Here is a 24871-nt window from a genome sequence, read left to right on the forward strand (position 1 = left end):
ATTGGGACTACTCACGAGATTGTGCTATATTCGATATCAATTCAAAAACGTTTTAATTATGGAGCTTTGCATAAGCTTTCGAATACTTCTCAATTTGTTATTTTTCTCAAGTAGCTTAAATATCTCTTCACTCTTAAAAACACTTAGAGCTAATTTAATATATACCAAAAGCTTTGATTTACGTCAGATTCCTGTTTTGTAAAATCTTATATCCCAACTATTTCTTGACATTCTACATTCCATATTCTTGATTGTCGCAGATGGGCTTGTTAGTTTGTTGGCACTCCAAACTTTTAGGTTTTGCTTAAAACTTCAAAACTTCTCCCACAAAATTTGGAAAATTTATTGCTTGTTTTAATCTTACCTGGAGTTCTATTTTCCGTTTTTATGAAAGAGAAAAACTTTGATTTATTACATTTTTATTTTTATTAAGACTTGAGATACACATCAGCTCAAGATATAATGAAGTGATTGATGTCTACTCTTCTTCCTTATACATACGTAAATGCTGGAACTACAAGGCAAATTGTTACGCGTTAATCGCCAACAACAAAATCTTTTGCCGGTTTAAACTGCAGTGGACATGGAAGTAGTAAAATTGCTGAAATATTAAACAACCAAAATTATAATTCAAAATCTTTATTAAAAGTGCAACAATGACTTACTCAGGCTCCCAGGAGAACACCTCAATGCGTTCTATGCTATTGCATTCAAATATGGGATCCTAATTGATGCCTACAGCTCATAATGTTTTGTTTTATCCCGAGCTCTTAAGCACCTACTACTACTTTTGAGGTCTTGGGAAGTTCCGGCTCGTCAGCCTGCAAAGTTATTAGAAGTGAGAAAATGTAAGAGACTTTTAACAGAATGATTTAAAAAAATTGTATGTGGTTAGTTAGATTGAAAATAACCAATACTTTATTTATCAAAATAGTCCAATTTAAGTTTAGATGGTCGTCCTGTGCCGTGGGTAAGCTGAGGCGTATGAGCAATTTGAGCAAAGTTCGATATCTATCTGAATTTATGGACGTATGGACATGATTTTTTCTGGTGCTGTCGTTGAGTTGCAGAATTCATAAACTCTCTTAGGGCTTCACTGGAGAAACTGTGAGCATTACTTTCCTCATTCACCCTTCACTATCGAGCTTAAATGAGCATATAGAACATATTTAAATATTTACTATGAACTCATTTTTTTTTGTTTTGTTGATGCTTTTTTACCGTTTTACCACTTCGCCATACCAACATAAATTGATATATAGTACAATATTTTAATTTTGGTTGTAAGCGCTTTATCGTATGTATCACAAGTGATGACGTTTTGTGGTGTTGCCATTTGCTGTGGTCAAAAAAAAATTGTCAAAGTTTCAAAAATGAAAAAAATTCAAAAAATATAAAAAAAATCAGCCAACTCCGGGATTGCCAGGGATAGTTGTCAAATTAATTGAAAAAAAGGCAAACTATCAAAAAATGGCAAACTTCCAAAAAGTTACGATTTTACTTAGGAAACCCGATTATTTTATATAACTGATCGTGTTAAATTTTTTTCGTATATTTTTTCGAAGAGTTCATTCAAAAACAAAAATTTTTTTTTAAAAATGGTCCCCAAAAGTCAATTTCTACAAAAGTTAGGGCTATTTGAAAATAAAAAGCCATTTTTTTGAAAAATTCATAACTTTTTTTGAAGTTGGACAAAAAAATTTGAAAAAATTCTCAAAAATGTTTTTCAAAGGGTAGAAAAGGATGGATAAGCTTCAACAAAATCTAAAGCGGTCGGCTTCAAAAGCGGTCGATTTGGTATGGAATACTCCATATACTCTTTCTGTTACGCTAAGTTGTTGTGTGTCTTGCTGAAGGAGACGAAAAAAAGCCCATTCCGTTCACCGCAATTCACACCAATAACACACGGTTAATGTTGAGAATGAAAAACATCGGAAACTACAATCAAACCTCTCGGGCGCCACCATGGCGTATTCGCGATTTCAAAACGGGAAAGCATTAACAAAAGTGTTTCAGAAAGGAAGGAAAGAGTGTTAGCAAAATGAAAGGTGGAATTAATAAAGGTGACACACAACTCGCAGTGCAATGGAGCAACACTCGCTTTCTGCCGGAGGCGTTTCTCTGAGCCAAGCAACAGTTTAAAGGAGACATTTGCTGTGATTTAATTTTCGTTTCTGTGATGTCCTATTTTCCTCAGACTCAGGGGGTTTGTTGCGTTATTTTGTTTTTATTTTATCAGTGACTTTTTCACATTTTGATCGTTCCCTACGGCACTTTGTTCCAACGTACTATAACTAATTAATCGTAGAGCGAAAGTAGTAGGCGTTCCTATTGTTATTTTTGTCGTATAACGGATATTTTGTATCCATTGTTGGTAAATTATTTTTGTAATTGCTTTTATTGTTGTCAGTTAAAGGTGCTTTTGTTAAAATTTTGTTGATTATTATTTTATGAATTTCGAATAACTATAAAATTACTGCTAATCTTCTCCGAAAATTATGCTAATTTCTATCATATAAGCAATAATTCAAATTAAGGTAAAATTACTTGTAACAACACTCCGAGTTCGATTATCTCTTTATGAGTTTGTGTATATGACCATTGTAAAATAAAACTAAAATAGAAAGGGGTATTCTCACAATCGCCAGTGAAAATGTTACACAAAAGAAGGTATCTACTCATGCGTATGTGAGAAATATGTCCAAAAGAGAAATTGTGTGTGAGTAGTGGTATTTTACCCCACAATAAGAAAAACCACAGTTTAGGTCCAATTACCACTTTATGTTGCTTGCCATCCCGTACCTCTATCCATCGACACATATTTTTCGCTTTGCGAATTTATCTTTTTCCGCAGTCACCAATTCCATCACTGAAGCCTAAATTATAATTCGCCTTTACTGCATGGTACTCTTATTTTTTTTTTTTTCATTTTGCTTTATCCATCTGCAGTGCTTTATTGATTCTTATATTGAAATTTCCAGATTACCTGCTGAATGCCGTTGTATTCATGGGATGCATGAGGCAAACCAACGTTATATTGACCGTTATTGGAAAAAAGAGGTTCAATATTTATAAAAGACCAAGTTAAAAATACCAGTGTCCACCGGAAGTAGGCAGAAATTTGAAAAAATTAGTAGATGAGCTGGGTCTTGCGAGCAGCGATGGTGCTGAATAATAAATTTTTGTTTGAACACCAACAAGTGTTCATTGAAAGCAAAGAAACCGCGATGTTTACTGCACATATGTATATGTACATACAAGTATGTATATGTATTTCACTCAGAATACCCATACATCAAATACACAATAACCTAAAAACCATTAAAACCACCAAAACCACAAAAACCCAAAGGACAAAGCTTATTTTGAGGCTAACGCCAAAAGAAACGGGGTGACACTTTGTGTCTAACCAAAATTGTAAAAGACCACAGAGTTAACTTAACAGAGACCTCTCTATGTCATCCATTGTTCGTACACAGGGGGTGTTCCTATCTGTCCCAAGCGATTCCAGCAAAGCAACGCTTGCTGCTGGTGTCTCTGCTTGTTCTTGATATTTAGTGTGATATTATTGTTATTGTTGTACGTACTTAGCTTGCTATTGCTACCAGCCAGTGACTTTGTGCCAGCACATTTAAGCAATGGAAATTTGTGAAACGGCGGTAATGCAGAAGGATATGGTGAGGAGGTGGGACGCGGCGAGGAGCCTGTGGGATTCACCGGCTTACCCAGAAAACCGACATAAATTAAGGTAAGTTATACTCATCTCTAGATAGGAATGGTTTATATAAAGGACAGAGCGCGGTATTAAGTGATTTTAACCTGCTCCTAAATGTATGCTATGTAAGAAGACAATATGCAGTTTGAGGTTAAGTGTTATTGGGGAGATATGATGGGCCTTTATTTTGTACTTTGAATGTGTATTAGTGGAACTATGGAGGAGTTAAACAATAGGAGTACCCTATTACTTGTTTCCTCGTCTTCACACTAACACATAAGCACCTTAAATACGGGTATATTCTATCAGAATGAATAACTGTGCAAGTTCATATTTAAAATTAAATTTTTGTTATTGCAATCAACCACAAATATTTACTGGCAATATTTTAATACTATAGATTAGGAAGTTTAACGATTTTTCTAAAACATAATATATAAAGAGTTAATGAAAGTCATAAAAAAAATATTAGGAAAATGTAGCCTCTATTTCAAAGAAAATGTCCCAATACTTTACATATTTTGTATAGAATATAAATTTATTAAAAAAAACTATGGAAGGAGAGAAGATGTGTGATAGAGAGTAAGCTAGCTTAATCTCACTGTCTGGCGTTAATCTCGTAATCATAGTTGCTGAAGTTTGTGCTGCTGCATTGGGAAAATGGTTGTGGGACGAAATTAATAATTAGTCAGCAAAAAATCAACTTTCGGAAAATCTAAAACGTTGACAATGACTAAAAATCGGGTGCCCTTACTGTCGTGTGTCTTTAGTTTCGACTGTTACAAAGTCTTTGCATGCCGATTAGGACAGACGGCAAATATTTTGGCAAATCCGGAACAATGAACTTGGAGTATTTGACGAACAATCGTGGGTCCTTTGTTATCTGTTGTAATAAAGAACGAAGCTGAAAAAAATTAATTACCAAATAAACACATACAAATAGATATATTCATATTATACCGTATATAACATCAGCAATCATTTTCTTCAACTACACAATTCCATTGTTTTGCGACTAATTTAGCTTCTTCACCAGTTTTAGTGCAAAATTTATTATTCCGTATTATCTCAGCCAAAGTCTCGTGTATTTGTGGAAATTTGTTGCTCATACGTAAATGGGCAATGTAGTATGTTCTTCTATATGTATGTACTAACAACTGTGTATAAACGCTTACAGTGCTGTCTTTTGGCTGAGCCTACCACCATTAACACCCAAATTGGGTTCATTTTGTAACATTTGCATAAGACAATGCGATTAGTGTGAGCTTTGCGGTGAGGACAATGAAACTGAAATTGAATATATTTCTTTAAAGAACAATAAAGTGCAAAATTGCTTTACAAATTAATCAGCCACTGAGAAATAATATTAAACTGCTGACAAGGTACAAAAAGTTAGCCAGCCAGCAGAGAACCAGTGCAAAATATTTCTTAAACGGTGTATTGTGAGATACATATATAAATGCATTTGCAATTGAACTGATGTTTTTATATTATACTGACTTTCTCTTAATTCAAAAAAGTATTAAAATATTTAACAGCTTTTCGACATCTGGTTAAATTTAATATTCTCAAGCATTTTACTCTAACCTTAATTTGGCAAGCTGAAAACTTAGAATGCCTTAACGAAACTTAAAGTCTGAAGATTTAAAAATAAGTAAGGCTTATCGTCAATTTTTGAGAAGAAACTTGATATGCGTGGAGTCTTGTACACACGCGTTTATTTACAAGCAATAACAAAGCTAATAAAAATTGTGTATGTCAATAAATAAAATGTCAATAATAAACTTTGACTGAAATTTACACGAATAAGTAACTTAAGGTATGCGCCATTTTCGCATTTTATAAGGCACACAGATAATTCCGTTACTTGTAGACACGAAGAACCTTTTATTTTGCTTCGAAGCGATGGCTCGACGTTGCCACACTTAAGCTTAACTATTTGTCCGCTTAACCAGTTTAGTGTCCATAATTTGGCAAATTTTACTATCCGCCATAAAATCATGAGCATACGTGGTATAAAAGCAGCAGGGGTGCTTTGGTAATTTCAACAAAAGAATAACACTTAAATTAATGGGGTATAGTAATTTCACATTAAACACACATATTTTATTGATATATTGGCGATGCCAAAATGATTTGTTGAGTTTATTGAACATTTATTGAAATTGGTTAATATTTGGTGCTTTGGATTGAGAGGCTTACATACTTATAAAGGAAACTAATTTGGTTTGAAAGCAAAATAGAATTGGGTGTCTTATATTCTTAAGGAGGGTTTGTGGTCACTTAAATTAATGTCTCTTGTTGGGAAATACTAAAAACACATTGGCTTCGTTTCTTGGAGTTTTCCTCGCTCACTAAAGTACATAATCACCTAAAACTACAACAGATTTCGAGAACCCAACTAAAATGGAATTTGTCTCCAATAAATTATTAACCCACCTCTTGTCGTGTAAAAGAGCAAGATTTGTTTACCCGCATTTTAATTTTTCATTTTAAATTATGTTAATTGTCACCACATTTTGCAAGTGCTCTTGTTTCATTATGAAACTTCAGAGACTAAATTAAATGCCTGAATTAAACAAAGAGATTTATTAGCTAAGAACTATTAAAGTTCGCAGTGAAAAACTAATTTCCGCATTATTGGCTTCCCAATTCGAAATTGCAAGCTGAGGTTTGTGATCAGCGAACTCACATTTAATTGCTTCCTTTGCTTTACAATCCTTTCCTTTCTGGCACGGGAAATGCTTAGATTTCATTAAGTGAGTTTGATTGCGGTTATTGATGACACAAAACCACAATAACAGAGAAAATGCTTGCCATTAACACGCTTCAAATCAATATTTGCACAAACTTGATTATTGCTGAAACTATCAACAGTCGAACAACAACTTCCTCTTCTGTGTAAGTGTGTATACCTATTTTGCTTTTAATCCACTTCACGACATTTGTTTGCATTTAATACATTTGGAGATGACGCGCAAAGAGACTGGAACTTTATCAGCAATGCACCAATGTTAGCAATATTGATGAAAACAATGCTTTACGTTGAAATTTTATCACTTGATATACACCACAAACTGTGCTCTTCACTTTTTCATCAACACGAATGTAATGGTATAGCACGTAAGGAATAGTATACTAAGATTCAAATCCACAAAACAAACAAAATATTCAAGCTTAAAAAATTAGTTGATAAATAAAGCCCTTAACGGTTACGTCGACATTTGTCACAATGCCACATTAGCGGCAGAGAATACTAATTTCTTTACTCGCAATTTCCACAATGCCTCTTTGCTGTAATTTCTTTATCGCACCATATTTCTGGGTACCCTCAGGGAAGTAGAAGATTTTTGTGTCACACCTTTAATGAAGATTTGCATTCATGTTCGAAAGTTTTAAGCTCAGATAGTATTTGATAGCTTCGAGTTGTAGCTGTTCTAAATTGCCACGACCGTGTGACGTGTGATCTGCTTATAATGTAAATATTTTGGGCGCATTTAACTTTTCCTTGTTGTTGCTGGATATCCCTTCAAGCTTCTGTTGAGCAATTTTGTGCAATCACCTTTTCCAATCGACTGCGTAGGGCGAACAAATTCATTAAGATGAAAGCGTAACCCTATGGCTGACAACCTGGCCTTTGAAGCTGATTTTGATGAGCCTTTCACTCTCGCCCTGCCAAACCTTTTTGTGGTTCGAAGAGTATATGGTGCATACATTGATACTAACGCATGAGCTCGTAACAACAACAATAAAAATATTAAAATTTAGTAGTACGTTGATAGGAAAAGGACGTTTCGAAATTAATATTTTATTAATAATCTTGAAGTGACTTAAGCTGTTTAGGAAACGATGATTCATTGAGTAGTTGATTGTGTATAGTCTGCACACTGAGCTTAAAAGTATTTCCTAACCCTTTACACAAACTTATTTTTTTAATAATTTGAATTATTTTACGCTGTCTGCCATGTATGTTTGTATTTGTATGTATTTTATGTATTTTAAAGATAAAGATCTACATGCTACAGTAAAGAAATTTAAACTGAAAACAAGTTAGAATTGCTTAGCTTGATTCATCAAAGCCACCGTATACTTATATATTAAATGCATATGCTCATAAACCGTAAGACTGTGGCTCACTTCATAAGTAAATAAGCCAGCCGAACTTTTTTGCTCCATGTTGAGTACATTTTCACTTATGTTATTCGATTACGCAATCATATAAGAGTCCATATTAACTGAATGAACAAATATACACGTAGACAACCTCATATGTGGCACGTCCTCAAATGTATTGAAAATGTCAAGGACGAGCATCTACTGAGCAATGCGAGTGGTTAACGATTATATACAGTACAGTCACGCCTTGTCCCAAGTGGGAACCGTGTGGCCACGTGCACCAGGAGCTGCTGTCACTGACACAGAATTCGAGTTTAGATGTATGATAAGGCGAGCGATTAATGGAGTGCATTTGTACTTATATGTGTTTATGGCCGTGTGAATGAACTTGCAACTTTCTCAGTTGTTGTTATTCAGTGATATGCATTTCATGTTTCATATAAAGTTACATTTCATATTTCATATACAATTTTGCTTTTATTCTCGTATTGGATTCCTCGCAATTGCCTCAATTCCCATACAACATCTCTCCCTCTACATTCTCGTAATTGTACATTGGACATGAATTCATGCGAATGTATGCGTGTATGTCGCGACATTGGGGACACACATTTTTGGGCATACCAAAAAAGGTCAGCTTTTAAAAGTATATAAGTCAATACCCATTTAGCTGTATGTGAGTGTCTAGTGCATTTTTATTTTCAAGTCACTGCCAATGCGGATTCTATGTTCATGGTGTTGATTTATTTTTCCGCTGTTCTTCTTGCAATTCCTGTGGTTGTGGCCTCAATGCAGATTGCTATTTGCAATGACATACTTGTGCTACTGCGGCGAAAAATAAGTAATATTGTCATAGCATTTATTTATTTTCCTTTCGCTTTCGTTGCAGCTTTGCTCCGTTCCTTCGGCTCAGATAAAAATCTCCGACTTTAGAGCTCAATGCATTTTGGAGGTAAAATCACTTTTGCTTTTGCAAATACGACAATTATTGTTGTTGTTTATTGTTAATAGTATATTTACAGTAATCGTTCTGGTTCCTTGACATGAACCTGCAACCGAACATGACGTGTCTTCAATTTGCATTTGGATTCAATTTGACGTTTCTGACAATCAAAATGAAATCTTTTGCGGTAACAATTTTGTATATGCGGTCTGCAATATTTTATTTATTATTTATGGCTATACTTGCGGTTTTTAAGAAATAGTTGTATGCATTGAGTTTTTAAGTCGTTGAAGATGGCGCATTTAGATACACACAAAAACGTTTTTAAAATTGTGTCAACCGATAGAATATGGATAAGGAACTTACATCCTTTGTTGATAAAGTCTTTATTTGGTTTATTATTACTGTTTAAATGAGTTAAGCATCTGCCCCCTCTACCCAGAAAAACTGGCACACACTAATACAGCACTTCCGATGACAGCACACTCATACATCACCACACAACGCAACTCACCACACCTCTCCATCAATCAACCCATTTAACAAAAAGGCTGGGCAAAAGGATTATGGACACATTCGTTCGACACAACTCGTCACATATACTGCGAACATCCTCTCCGCTTACAACACCCGTCCCGCGCGCTACAGTAAGCGTTTCGACAACAACGATCTGGCGCGCTGTAGACATACACTCATTTAAGTTGGTTACCGAAATAATTCAAATATATAATTTTAATATAATACGATTTGTAAAAATACAAAACCTTTTTCAATAAATTAATATTGTAATCATACTATTCAAGCTACCCGGTATTTTTATTCCAAATGTGCGTGACAACTATTTAAACAATTTATACGTACATAGTGATTACCAATGCAAAAATAGGGATACATATGTATCTACCAGTTACAAATATATTCAATTACTTTTTCCGATTATGTACTAATTGTTAGTGTTATTAAGTTGTAGTAAATTTTCATAAAATTACATATACAATTGTGTGTTGAAAGAGTTCACTATCAATCATTGAATTACCCTATTGACCTTTTCTTTCCGATTCGAAGGGTTCTATTTTTCAAAGAGAGCGATTACAATTATTGCTATTTCACTATAGATGGATTTCCATGCTTGTGTACTTGAAACGTTCATTTATCTGTACATATTTCGAAAATAAATCTGGCTTCTCAGTACGCACTCGTGGACGAGCCATAAAAGGTCTGCGATTAATTAACTCCGAAAATTTTCAAATATATATACATATATGTATAAATAATCAGAGCCAAATCGATTTAATCATGTCCGCCTGTCTTTCCGGCCGTCTGTCTGTTTTTGACATATCGATATAAAATTTACACACCCACACAAACTGAAAGACCAGCATCAAGTTCTTATAAGGAACATTTTGTATCTGTGAAGGGTATTTAGCTTCATGAACGTGTTTTCTTGTTTTTATTTGTCATATGATTCAAAGTGAGTGCGTCGTCTTGAATTCATGGTTTTATCCCACATCCTATCGGTTACATTCCGTTATCAAATTACATGTTTGCCACAACTAATGTAAAGTGCCTTAGAGTAAAAAAAAAACAGTCAAATTCTCATTTAATTCACGAACAGCGTGGCCAGGCTGTATTATAAAAGTAAGGGTACAAGCTTTTTAAGTACTTCTTTAAATAAAGCTTGTGTATCAACTTTGTGACATTGTTCAAAAGTATGCAACAGGAAAAGAAAAATTATTACCTGTGACATTTAAAAATGTTATCCCTTTACTCTAAGCACACCTGTTGCCCTCTTAATTACACATCCTTACTTTTAATTATAGTCACTTTCGCACTTTTGCACTTTTCGAAATGTTTTCTCGCCCTTCAACAGTTATGAATTCAACAAGCCCGTAGGAAGCAAAGTTATTCTAAATCGTAGGAGAGGCAAAGTGCGGAAATAATTCAAAAACTTTACAAGGACTTCAAGTGAGTGCGTATTTGTAAGGCAGCGGTGAACTCAGTGAGCCGTTGTGAACATTGTCTTAATTTCTGCTCAAGTAGCGTGCCATTCCCATTTTGTTGCATGACTTCCTGTTCCTTATTATTTTTGCTCTGCTTGCTTTTACTTAGAACTGCTTAAAGGCTTTAAATAAACTCTTGGTCAGCGATATTGCCATGACTTAAAGGACTTAAATGACCTTAATTTTAAAGAAACAAATTACGAGCTTAGCAAAATAATACTTTAGATTTAAATTTTATAAAAGTTGCAATTGAGAAACTTTTCACTGAGTAGCAGACACAATCGACATGCAAATAACTGTTAATTCTACATACATGAAGGAAATAATTGCCATTTGATTTCTTCATTTCTTGATTTCGATTAATATTAACATTTTTATTTCTTATTTGCTCATAACAGCAAAACGGAAAAGCGAACCCAGGACAGAATTCTCCATATTATTTACAATATTATTAATAATAAGATGTGTGTGTCGCATTTTGTCCGCATAAAATATATCATTACCGAATTAGAAATTCACAAAACGTTTTTTGGCCTTTCATTTGTTGGGCATTTGGCAAATTTTGTTTGGTCAAGTAGAAGAAAACGAAATCGAAGCATAAAAATATGACTGAACAAATATCAACAATGAGTCTCATTGGTCTAAGCATGTTTTTTGGATTGAATGAAATATTCTCGTAATTTATTTTTAATAATCAGTTACGCTGTCATCGCTTGATTGGATCCATAAACTATTATGCAAATAGAGCGCCAAAAGAGGGCATTTAGCCAAAAGCCTTCCAGATTGGAGCTTAGAATAGAAATGGATATAAAACCTTTACAAGGAAGGCAACCTAGCGTAATCAATGTTCCCTTAGCATTTGCACAGGTGGAGGCGGTGAGACAGAAGCGGAAAGGAGAACATTCAGAATATTACACTTTATCCTTACTTTCACGGTCACAAGGCCGATTGTTATGAGTAGCCACAGGCGAAAGAATGAACAAGAAAAGCTTTGCGCTCGCACGTGTTGAGGAAGTGCTCACAAAGTGAGGAAAAAATAAATAACAGCCTCAAAAGTGTATTTTTTAGCAGAACCTAATGTAGCAGCGACGCTGGAAATGTAGTCACAAGTGAAGTAAATATTAAAAAGCAAAAGCGCAAAAATTAAACACAAACCATTCCTCAGAAAAACCGAAACTAATAATACTGAAGTGCATTCATTAACCTGCCTCACTTGACACAAATTAGATATAGCAAGGAGAATAAAATCAAGGCAGATTTAAATTTCTGAAAACGCTAATTAACTTCGAACTAATGACTTTTGGTGCGTACGTTTCAAACTTCATGATGACGCTAATGTCGCTGTTCTCCGAAAGGCACGTTGCGGATCCTTGTTCTGTCACTTTCACAACAGATATTGTAGATGTTGGTTGTGTAACGGAAACCGTGAGCTGAGGCGCGAAAAGCGCGAACACCTCTTAAAAGACGCGCCTGTTCAATTAAATGTATTCTGCTATGGGGGCTTTAAATTTTTTTCTACCAGAACAGCAACAGACCATCGCTAGAATAAGAACTGCACTAACACACACACAACCACGTCGTACACTGAACGCCGATGTGTATGCCTGAACGGTATAACAATTTTCACTCAGACTTGCGGTGGCACTACTTCGCCTTGTCTTTTTATCTCAACCACTTATCGCTTATTTGGGCTTAAGCATTTAGTCAACGCTATCCCATCACAACTGCACTTTAATTCGCTTTTTTACTACAAATTGATTACTTAGGAATAAGCTAATAGTATTCTTTAGCTGCGCAATACTTGGAAGTAAAAATTTGTTTTTGTGAAATTTTTTCTGCTTTCTCTGGGCTTTGCTTTAATTCTTTAATATATCGTTCTATTTCTGCATTGCTAGTTACTGCCGACTAGTAACGTACCGGCTTTTTCAGGTCTACGTTTTAAACTATACTGCATCTTCGCTGTGACTGAGGTAAGTAGCCAAGTCCCAGCCGAATAGCCGGAAGCGGAATTGCAAATGCGACCAGCGCAGATGTACGAGTATTTGAGTGCAAAGGCGGCGCTGCTCAAAATGCCAATTTATGTGTTTGTGTTAGTGCTGTTGCTGTATCCTTGAGCACAGCACTGGTGTCCACGTGGCCTCTCTCGCAGCTGCCGCAATATTTACCTAGCTATTGGCTTCAGGGTTCTCTGGCTGCGCTTTGCTTTACTGTTAAAGTAGTTGCTGTTGAAATTAACATAGGAATTTACATGAAGTTTACTCTGTTGCTTAGTCGGCGGTGACAATGCCTGCTTTCTTCTGCGAGATTGGGTGGGCTCCATTAAGCTAGTGTTAAATGAAACTATACATAAAAGAAAAGAGAAACGAATGCATTGACATAATGAACTATTACAAAGTTGTATTAAATTTCATGCCATGCTCGCAACTCGCAACTCTCGCTTTCTCTTTTTCTTATCATCAGCTCAAACACGATCGCCCCGTTTACGAGCTCAGTCCCAAAAACTTCAAGTGTAAACAAAGAACCGTCAGCTAAATACACAGTCACGTGTTCTTATCAACCAGAGCACATATAATGGAGTTAGAGAGTTTTCTTTGAGCACGTGAAATGCGATTAATCCCTACCATACCAGGGTAGGCGAAGTTGCCTTTTTTGAGAATTCTTGACTAAATAGCATTGGACTGCGACGAGTGAGTATGTAGTAAACAGATTTTCTCGAAAGTAAAAAAATGCAGAAATAACACTTAAGGAATGATGTTCTATAATTTCGGCAGGAAAATCTCTGAAACAACCACTTCATCATAATATTATGACTGTATATTGAAGATCTGATATATATGTAGATAATATAATTTAGTTTACTTATGCTTACTAAAATTATTAAAAAAAAAAACAAAATTGAAGAAAATCCCGAACGAACGAGAAGTCCGAAAAAAAAATGTAAGAAAGTATAGTGATAAGGTTTGCGTGGCCACAAGTGTATATAAAGCTCATCATTACTTCCCATTTTCTGTGACCAATTCATGGATAGATCTTTTATCATCTAGCTTCCGTTGGTAGAACCTTTTGCGTATAGATCTGTGCTACTGTCTCTTCTGTTGCCATACTTATTTACTCTTTATTCTTCACAGGTTGGGTATCTTTTTCAATGCCTTATTTAGCAAAAATTGTTGGCAAAAGTCCCACGTGAATTGCACCAATGTAATTCACACACGTTCATATGTATAAAATAATATCTACATGTTCAAATATGCAAAGAATTTCACTTTCGTTTAATTTGTTTATGTTTGCAGACAAAGCAAAGACTTTTTGATGGAGGTAGGAAATGACATAGGAATCAAAAGAGCAGAAAACAAATGCGGCAAACGTTAGTATGCATATGAGTCAAAGATATACTTGCTGATATATACATACATACTATATATATATGCACATATTATCTAATTAATCTTGAAAACATTTTGTACATTCATTTTTCTCTTGTGTCCTTTTTGTTAGTGATTTTGAGTTGCAACTAGTTTTATTTCAAATAAAACTTATTTAAATGCAGAGATTAGATGACACATACATACATATTTATATCAACATAAGAATATTTATATATACAAAAGGCCATAGGTTTATATGTACTTAAGGATTCACAAAGCCAAAATCAAAAGAGCTGAGTGAGTACCCTTTCCGGTGCTTTCATTTTAATTAGCTCCCAGCTAATTTGATTAGCTTTTTTGCAGGCTTTTTTATTTTATTCTTTACAGCAAGGTATTACAAATGGGGCCAAGTAATATGAGTGAATACATTTTAAATATGAATTTTAGCTAGGTATTGAAAAATTTGTTTGGAGATTTATGTACTTTAATCAAGTAATACGACTTCTTGAACTCTAAGGAAAGATAAAATATGTTTAAAAGTAAATTAAAGAAGGCTTTTGAAAATTTAAAATTAATTATTTGTGGTGACAAAAGTTGTTTAGAAGAATAGTTGCACACACAATAAAAAAAAGGTAAGACGGCGACATTCTGCGCGCTGTTGTTGATTTAGAATAATATTTATTAGTCCGATAAAATGACAACAAACAAATGTCTATAAAATTGTGTGGAATAGATAAACAAAATACTTGTATGTTTTTGTACATTAAAACAAGAATGAGCTCACACAAAGTTAACATAATACCGTTCATATTTGCTACCTATATTTGTGAAGCTTTTACGAGCTTTCAGTCCTTGTTATAAAGTATGTGACATCGGCTTTGAATATGAGAAATACAATGAATATAAAATATTTAAGTGAAGTAGATACATACCTGTATATTTATTACATGGAATTTTACCCTGAAAATTATAACCAATTTTGACAAAGCAATTATCTTATATTTATCATCTAATTTGCTTACTTTTATTGGAACAATTTGTCAGTTAGAGTACGTAATTTGACAAAAGTGGTGATTTTTGATTGTATTCTTTCTGACTGACTTTCTGCAATTAATAGATGTAAATCATTTATCTTTATCTCGAACCAATGCTGTTAGAATCATTATGCTGCCGAAAGCGAAAGTGAAAAATGCTGAAGAAGAGGCCCCACCGAAGGAATAGCAGCAATATGGAAAAGGCCACTGAAGTGCTAAAAACTGGCATTCTGCCACTTCTTATCAATAATAGAGACAAGCCAAGCTAGCTGGGAATATGTTGCGACACCCTGGTGAGGCATCATCGGGTTGTGTATGTAATGTTCATTGTAAATAAGGTTGCACGTCTGTTTTTCTCCCTCAGCAGCGGAACCATTGTAGAAATTTCAAGCGATTCAAATTCCATCCTTTAATTACTAAAATACTTAATACTACTAACCGTAACATGCTTATGGAATATTTGTGTCAGACGGGTTTATAAAAACTACAGCATTGAGGCTTTTTAAAGGAGACACCTTCGCCTTTCATTGCTACTTTCCTGTTTTGCCTTTAGAATTGCTTACAAAAATGCTCACAACTTATCATGACGCATCGTAAAATTATAAAATCATAAACTTTTTCACTTATTTAAAAAAAAGTTTTGCTGTATTACACACAAAAATTCTCTCTCTCGCAAATCTAATTCTCATCCCTAAATTTCGTGTTTTTATAACTTATAACTTTATGAGACTATATGAAACCCCTACCTGTTTTTGACTATTGGTATAATTTAAGTTTCAAAACGGAAACAAATTATATCGTAAATTAAAAACTAGTCTTCTAAGAAAACTCACAAAACTGGTGCCACAAAACAGCAGTGAATTTGTCTTTCACATTAGTTGCTGCAACGCCCATTGCAGTGGCTCGAATACTCACATTCATCTGCACTCTGAATTCTTATAAAAGAAAAGGTGATGCAAAAACCGATTGAATTTTAAATGGCTATAAGAAGAATCCCGAATATAAAGTACAAGGACTGAAGGAGCCTTAGAGGATACAACTACCAACACTATAGATCAGTTTCTACTTATAAGATTGCACATAAGGGTTGTGAAATTTCACCCGCATTAAATCTGAATCAGGTTTACTTCTTTAGTGGAATATTTATAAATTCATACTTAAATACAGATTCCTAGCCTAGTCGCATTTGAGACTATCTTCCTTTTAACCGGTCATTTACCTTAACCAAAAAAAATTCGACAGACCTAATGTTCCAAGTGGCGTGATGCGCGAAAAGCAAGAAGAAAGAATCTTAAGTTCATAAATTCGCCATGGAACATATTGCATATGTTTTTATTCGAAAACAAAGTGCTATTGCAGCATTTAAGTGTACAGTAGCAAAAAGTTAAATAGTTCGACTGATAACAGGAAATAAGAGACTAGGTGACAAGCACTGAGCAGTTCTAAGAAAGTTTCTATTGTGAATAATGACGGTGGAAAAAGGAATAAGAAAGAAACTGCATGTATGCACAGTTTTTTTACGGGCTTAGTTGGAATACAAAAGTCTTTAAGATTTTAAATTAAGAAGCAAAAAGGCAGCAGCTAGTTTGCAGTATATATTCATAAACTTTTTATATTTTTATTACTTTTATTTATTGTCCCTAAGTTTCTACAATTGAACAGATTTAGCGAGGTTAGAGTAAGCTCTTTTAGTGATGAGCATATGACGAGTGATAAACAATGGCCAAAGATACTCTCAGTGGTTGCATGCAAACATATTTGGGAAATTGTCTGAGGAGTATATACATAAAACTAATTATTACATTCTATTTTGAAAAAATTTCACTTTTAACGGCTGTGTGTAAAGCTTTTATTATAATTATATAACAAACAGATGAGATATCTATGCGGATCTAATCAATAAAGGCTCTTGGCGACTCAAGTTGATGGTTTCTGAGTTTCAGACACTCTACGCATCATAATAGAGGCACGTGACGGGCATAAAAAGTCCGCAAATACACTCATTTATTTTTAACATGTAACTAGATGTATGCTTCTTTCCAAATATAGGCTCAGCATATGATAGAACATATGTTTATGTAAGTATACACTTGCAAAAATGTACCCAACAAAAAGTCCTTTTATGTAAACATTTTATGAATGGCTTGAATGGCATCTTCTCGAAATACACCAAAACAGGCCGACGACGAACCATAATAAGCACGATATTTACGAATTTATTTGGACTATTTAATACTCAGAGCATTGTCACACCGAATATTAAAACTAATAATACTATCATGTTGAGTATAAATTGGTTACGGTTAATGTTAGTTGAGCCAATAATTATATATACAAGAACATTAATATTACTACAAAGTTCATTTTTTTGTATATTGAACCAAATGTACCAAAGTGTTATGTCGCTTTCGAAAGGTTAAAATGGTTTCAAATACTATCTTCATTTTTTGTATAATTTTTACCGTAGAAAAGCATACAGTTCACATAATTTTCAGTAATACACACGGATATAATTGTTATAGTCGTATGTGTATTTGAGTTTTTATACTTGTATGTACTTATTTCTACTCCTTGGCTCATTGGCCAAAGGTAATCAGCGGAAATCGCTGGAAACGAAGATTTCCTGTGTTGTGATTATTTTCACTTTCATCGCTTACCACTTTTCATTTTTTCTCATTTTGGATTGCCTACCAGAGGACCCCTAGTAAACGGCAACAAATGAAATATAAGAATGGAAGGGAGCGAAATAAAGTCAGATGACTATTGTAGCTGGGAAGAACTTAGAGCCTTAAGCTTTACTACTATACTTCAAAGAAAATAACGAACCCAGAAGCAATCTCCTTCATCATTGTAATTGTTAAATATTCATCGTAATTTCTCGGCATTCGCTGCCTGTCACCTGAAGTGATGGCTGCTTGTATTCTATAATCAGCAGTTTTACGAACGAAAAAAACTTGCACTAACTTGTTTAGTAGTTGTTTCAAACATAAAATTCCAGACAAGTATTAGCAATATTAGAGACACTTATCTACTCAATTCGACATCGAAAAATAGGTACCTTACTTCCGTCTTCAATGATTAATTTACTTTTCTCAATTGCCGCGTTTCCTACCTAAACTTTTTTTTGGCAATACAGTAATACAACTTCGCACTGCCTGCCCAAATATCACCTATCGTTCAACGCCGGTTTTCGTGTGTTTTTAATTAAAAACCTGTTTTTCTTTATGAAAGCTGGCTATATTTTAATAATTTTAGCCAACTTTTATTACATAGCATATCAGTTCCGACTCGTCCTCATTTTGATCCATTGATGCTCACATACAAAACCACTTTTCACCCAACTACCTCATGCAACCTATAAACTATGAATACATGTGTGCGTTACTGGTAAATATCGTCATTAAAATAGTTTCCACAGGGGGAACAGGAAATTTTCATTATTATTTTTAATTTCCTTGGTCGAATAACCAGCAAAACTAAAAAAAGGGAATATAATGAGAAATGTAGCAGCATCCCTTCTACTATTTTCACTCCAACCATTCAACAGCATTGCGGATTGCCCCTGCGTTAACGTATACGAGGGCAGAACCTCTCTGGAGAATAATAACAGTGGTTATTGCCATTGCAATGATTTTGCGCCCGTTCGGTTTTTGATTTTCTACGCTTCTCACTATATTTATTGCCAACATAGAAAGGATTTAAAGATTTTCAAATAAGGTCATAAGTCATTAAGACCAAAAATACTATTTGCTACTTCGCCATTTTCAGTACATTTTTTCATACATACAGCGCTATTTTGAATAGATAAAGAAGAGAATTTGTGGTCTATATATAATAAAACACCACAAGCTAATTGTTTAAAAATACTAGTTACATGAAGATTTTTTAAATATTTATATTTCACGAGAATGGCATAGAACATAGTGATGACATAAGTTCACCCCATTCAACTATCGGGTGATTTTTTAAGAGCTTGATAACTTTTTTAAAAAAAAAAACGCATAAAATTTGCAAAATCTCATCGGTTCTTTATTTGAAACGTTAGATTGGTTCATGACATTTACTTTTTGAAGATAATTTCATTTAAATGTTGACCGCGGCTGCGTCTTAGGTGGTCCATTCGGAAAGTCCAATTTTGGGCAACTTTTTCGAGCATTTCGGCCGGAATAGCCCGAATTTCTTCGGAAATGTTGTCTTCCAAAGCTGGAATAGTTGCTGGCTTATTTCTGTAGACTTTAGACTTGACGTAGCCCCACAAAAATAGTCTAAAGGCGTTAAATCGCATGATCTTGGTGGCCAACTTACGGGTCCATTTCTTGAGATGAATTGTTCTCGCCAGTTTTCCCTCAAAATGGCCATAGAATCGCGAGCTGTGTGGCATGTAGCGCCATCTTGTTGAAACCACATGTCAACCAAGTTCAGTTCTTCCATTTTGGCAACAAAAAGTTTGTTAGCATCGAACGATAGCGATCGCCATTCACCGTAACGTTGCGTCCAACAGCATCTTTGAAAAATACGGTCCAATGATTCCACCAGCGTACAAACCACACCAAACAGTGCATTTTTGGGATGCATGGGCAGTTGGCCACCAAGATCATGCGATTTAACGCCTTTAGACTATTTTTTGTGGGGCTACGTCAAGTCTAAAGTCTACAGAAATAAGCCAGTAACTATTCCAGCTTTGGAAGACAACATTTCCGAAGAAATTCGGGCTATTCCGGCCGAAATGCTCGAAAAAGTTGCCCAAAATTGGACTTTCCGAATGGACCACCTAAGACGCAGCCGCGGTCAACATTTAAATGAAATTATCTTCAAAAAGTAAATGTCATGAACCAATCTAACGTTTCAAATAAAGAACCGATGAGATTTTGCAAATTTTATGCGTTTTTTTTTTTAAAAAAGTTATCAAGCTCTTAAAAAATCACCCGATATATCGATCTAAGTCAAAACTTGTCATAAAACAAGAAACAATGTTAACTCAGGCTACACCAAAGCCATAACAGTCTTCACCATTCCATATTTTATAACAAAGACTGATAGAAGATTTATATTGATTTTGGTCGGCCAGTTTGTGTGCTAGCTATATCCTATAGTGATCCCTTCTGAACAATTTCTTCCTAAATTGTAGCGATGCTTTGGCCAATGGCCTACGGCAAATAAAAAAGTTTCCGCTACAGGAACATGAATCCGATCGGTCAGTTTGTATGACAGCTATGTTCCATAGAAGTTCGATATCGGTAGTTCCGACAATTTAGCTTCTTGTGGAGAAGAGAATAACTGCATACCGATATCTCAAAAAGTGAGGAACTTGTTCATGTAAATAGGGCTTGACTGACGGTCAATGCTAAATCGACTCAGCTCGTAGCGCTGATTATTTATATACATATATACTTTTAAGACACGTTTCCTTCTGAGTATTAACGGGTTCTCAATAAGAGCGCTACAAAAAAAGCCCTAGTGAAAGTATATTCGATGCCCTTGTACGGAACTCGATTTCTTTTGCATGGCTACCACCGGCAAGCTTGCAGAAGTCCTTCACTGAACTCAATTTTCGACGGTCTTGAAGCATAAATAGGCCAATACTGCTGCAATTTCACGTTCGATACTCGTACAAAGTTGTTCAGCCGTCACTGGCTTGTTGGCATAGACCAAGACTTGACGTAACCCCACAGGAAATAGTCAAACGGTGTCAAATCGCACGACCGAGGCGGCTAATAGACTGGGCCATTTCGTGAGATAACACGTTCATCAAACTTGGTTTTCAATAAATCGATTATAACATTCGCTGTGTGGCTTGTCGCGCCGTCCTGTTATAACCACATATTGTCCAAGTCCATATCATCCAATTTGGGCCAAAAATATTCGCTTATCATTGAGCGGTTACGATTCCCATTCACAGTAACGTGCCGGTATTGATCATCACGCAAGAATTATGGCGCAATAACGCCGCCGGCTCGTAAACCGCACCTAACTGTAATTTTTTCAGTATACACTGGTGATTCATGGAGTACCTAATGATCTACTTTTGTAGTGTCCTATTGAATAAACTTCTTTTTAAACCCTGCTGGGAGTCAGCTCTTAGAATAAACAACCCATATTTAGTTCAGTTCCGTCTGAATTTAAACGCGCCTTAGTGATTTTTATTTCGGCTTTTTTTATTCGTTTGCTCATCGCACATTTCATTGTGTTGCCAGCAAACACTTGATTTCCATTTGATTTAGTTGTTGCATGCACTGTTGTTATTGCTATTGTTGCCACCAACACCAGCGCCAGTGTTCGAGCTTTACTGTAAGCCAATTGCTCCTGCTTCAGCGCCACCATCGTCGTATTTGAGTGCCTCCTTTTTGCTGTGTGTTTGTTTTTGTTGCTTTAAAATGCTTTTCAGTGATCCGTTGTCTCCAACTCCGCTGGTATGTGGACACTTGGAGTTTTGCTAGTTTTCTAGTCTGCTGAGTTTCGTCTGTCACAATGTCGCTGCTGCAACTTGCTTGCTGCTCCTTTTCATGCTGCAACTTTTAAATAAACGTGCACAAATACAGGTACCTACACATATGTATACATATTTATATGTACATACATATACGAGTATGTATGTGTATACTTATGTGGAACGCGCTGTTGAGCACACTTTTCATTTTTATTATAATTTTCAGGTGTGCCAAACGATGGCGATTTTATACGGCGACTCACATACTAAATGCAATTACATGCATGCCGGCACACATACACAGGTGGTTGCGTGGCTATGTATGAGTGCACTCACTTCGTCAAATGTTGTCCATTTGATGTGTGCCAATTTATATCGTAAAATGACTCCATGTCCAAATCACTTTTAGAGTCTAAAACACTACAAAAACAATGCATGGTGGGTAAGCGCAAGCGCATGCGTATGTATGTAAGTGTAAGTGGTGAAATGAAAATAAGGAAGATATGTTAGAATACTAAAGTGACCGCCACTTACTATATTCATGCTTCAACTGGCTTCAATTCATATTTATTTGAAAAATTACAATTTCAATAATTTTTTTGGTAGTAAATCATTTACTTTTAGAATTCAGAAAGGTTTCGAGTTGACTTGACAGAAATTAAAAATAATAATAATAATAATTTTGAAGGAAATATCCATTTGTTTTGATACAGTTCTAACCGAAGTTCCTTGCTGTTATCAGGACTACAATTATTTAAAATCAATAAGACATAAAAATTAGTGCCTGCTTTTGGAAAAAAATATTTTTAACTCAGGCATTGCGACGCCATTTCCGGTGCCCACTCGGAAAAAAGATGCGCTCGCCTTGGCAGGATAACTCCTTACAGGATTATCTAAAGTGAAAAAATACGTGTTTTAGTTAAAACCCTGACTTAGAACTTAGACGAAGGGGAAAGGGAAGAAACCGAAAATTGGATTTTTGGCAGACATTTTTACAAAAAAATAAAAATTTCAGTGCAAATTTCGAGACATATTTTTTTTTAAATAGTTGTGATCCAAAAAAAATTCTTCGTCCAAGTCTTTAAGAATTGTATCTCAAAGACCTGTGTATAATTTCATGAAGATCAATGGAGTAGTTCTCGGGAATCTTGTCAACCGACTTCATAAACACAGTTTCGATAAAAATGCTTTCAAAGAGGCGCATTTAGCCTAGCTAGCCTCGAGCGCACAAGTTCTTAAGGCTCTGTCTCCGAAACTATTACTCGCATCAACTGAAAATTAAGGACAATATTCTAGAGGTATTGTGGAATTTAATAAGACAATAAAAAAATCGATTTTTTGAAACCCCTCAATTGTATGTTAAAAATCGAAATTAGAAAAAATCCTTCAAGCATGCAATAGTTTTTCATCCTAAAATGAGCTGTGTAAATTTCAATGAAATTAACTGAAACACACACGTAAACTTTTAGACAGAAGAGAAGAGCTCAAAATACTTAAAGCAAAAAAGGAGCCATTCGGGATTGTTTTGTAACCGAGTTTATTTTTTTAGACGTATGGTTTCCAAGTAGTCAAAAATTTTTTGCGAAATTGATATTTTTGACATTTGTTACTTGATTTATACTCAGCTTATTGGTATTGTAAATAGGCGCAGTCGGACTACTGCTATACCCCAAACGACATAAATCGGAAACGTATAAAATGTCATAACTAAGGAGAGGGGCACTTGTGGTTTGAAAATCTTCGACAAGTGCGCGTGGCCCCGCCCTCTTATAAGTTTAAAGTATATATCTTCCAAACCGATTAAGTAAAGTAAAATATCAACCACATTTACACAATATAAATCTTCTTCCGATAGCAAGAAATTAGGCAAAATTCGGTGTTAACCTTGCCCACTCCCCATATAACGCTTTTCTTAAAAACCACTAAAAGTGCTTTAAATATATAAGTAAATGTATCAGAGACACTAAATTTTACACTTATGTTGGCACGAGAAAGCTTCATAGGGCTTCTGATAAGCCTTTGTTACATTGAAATAGAAGAAATCGAACTACAACCTTCCAATTTGAAATTATATCTGATTTTTTCACATTCCAGTATACAAGGAAAGCACTAATTAAAATAACGGCGAAAAACTTTGTATGAATAATACCTTTGAAGTGTGTCTTTTTATGACCACAACTTTTCCAAATTGAACTGAAACTCGTACCGAATATGAGGACCGTAATGCTTTTAGTTGACTTTTCACCGAAAATATTGGTCAATGTGTGAGATATATAATTGAAATTCGGTGGGAATACTTTCCTGATTATAGTTTGTCTGTGTGTCAAAAATTAGTTGAATCGCGTCAATACTTCCCTTAGAACCCATATATTCATACCAACTATATCGGCTAATAATTGAGTTATCTCAATGAAAATAAGTGCGCGTTACTTATCACAGTATAACTTTGTGCCTGAAATTGATAAAATTGGAAATTAAATATATAAAAGTCGGCCTAGCCTTATATAACTATTTTCAGGGTTTTCAAATATCCGGCTGACTTTACTTTATATTATTGGTGATTGTATGTAACGTATTAAAATGAAAACCATTGAGCATTTCGATGCAACCCCAACTTTCATATGAAAAAATGTATCATCAAAAAAATTAAAATTGAGGTTTTTTTGCTTAAGATTCACTATTAAATATTACATATATGTATGTAATAATAAAATTTTCAGCCTCCACTGTCAGATATAGCGAATATATTAACATTTTATACCCAAAACTCAAATTTTGGTGCAATATAAATGGTTTTTATTATATCGTTTTTCCTTCGCTTGTAAACTTATGAAAAGTGATGTTACGTTATTTTGCTTTTTAGGTGACGATATAATGATTTTCGTTCTTCTTATAAACCGTATTCCGAATTTGTCGGGTAGTGTATGAGTTATTTATAATGGATCAATTTTATATGATTGCATGCCGATCCTGCTACCCTCCTAAGGTATAGATTCCTGCAAGTTGCAAGAGTATAAAATGTTCGGTTGCATCACCTTTCTTACTTGTTTACGTTGATTTTATAAATATGTATACTCGTACTTATATATACCCAATATTTATTATTACATATTGTATTAAAATTTTTATACAAGAACTTGGGTATTAATCAAACATTCCTCATAAAACACCTTCTTATCAGCGATTTATAAAATGTAAGCAAATACTATTCTCCGGGGCATGACAGAGAGACTCAGTAGATAAGTAGTCAGTTTACACGAAACAGCGAAGC

General features: G+C 34.8%; 1 long non-coding RNA gene across 6 annotated transcripts; it reads right to left on the reverse strand.

The window, feature by feature from the left end:
* Positions 1-562: 562 nt before the first annotated feature.
* LOC120782490 lies at positions 563-12685 on the reverse strand. Of its 6 annotated transcripts, none has more exons than XR_005706261.1 (6): positions 12537-12685; positions 10513-10951; positions 4676-5002; positions 4470-4619; positions 666-1339; positions 563-601 (listed from the first exon to the last, which is right to left on the reverse strand). It is a non-coding gene; the product is annotated as an uncharacterized LOC120782490 (long non-coding RNA). The 6 variants fall into 6 exon arrangements; XR_005706259.1 differs by lacking the exon at positions 10513-10951 and having other exon boundaries at positions 666-1145; positions 1222-1339; positions 12086-12685; XR_005706258.1 differs by lacking the exon at positions 10513-10951 and having other exon boundaries at positions 666-821; positions 918-1339; positions 12086-12685.
* Positions 12686-24871: the final 12186 nt, after the last annotated feature.

The sequence above is a fragment of the Bactrocera tryoni genome, chromosome 1 (assembly GCF_016617805.1).
Source record: "Bactrocera tryoni isolate S06 chromosome 1, CSIRO_BtryS06_freeze2, whole genome shotgun sequence".
Classification (NCBI taxonomy): Eukaryota; Metazoa; Arthropoda; class Insecta; order Diptera; family Tephritidae; genus Bactrocera; species Bactrocera tryoni.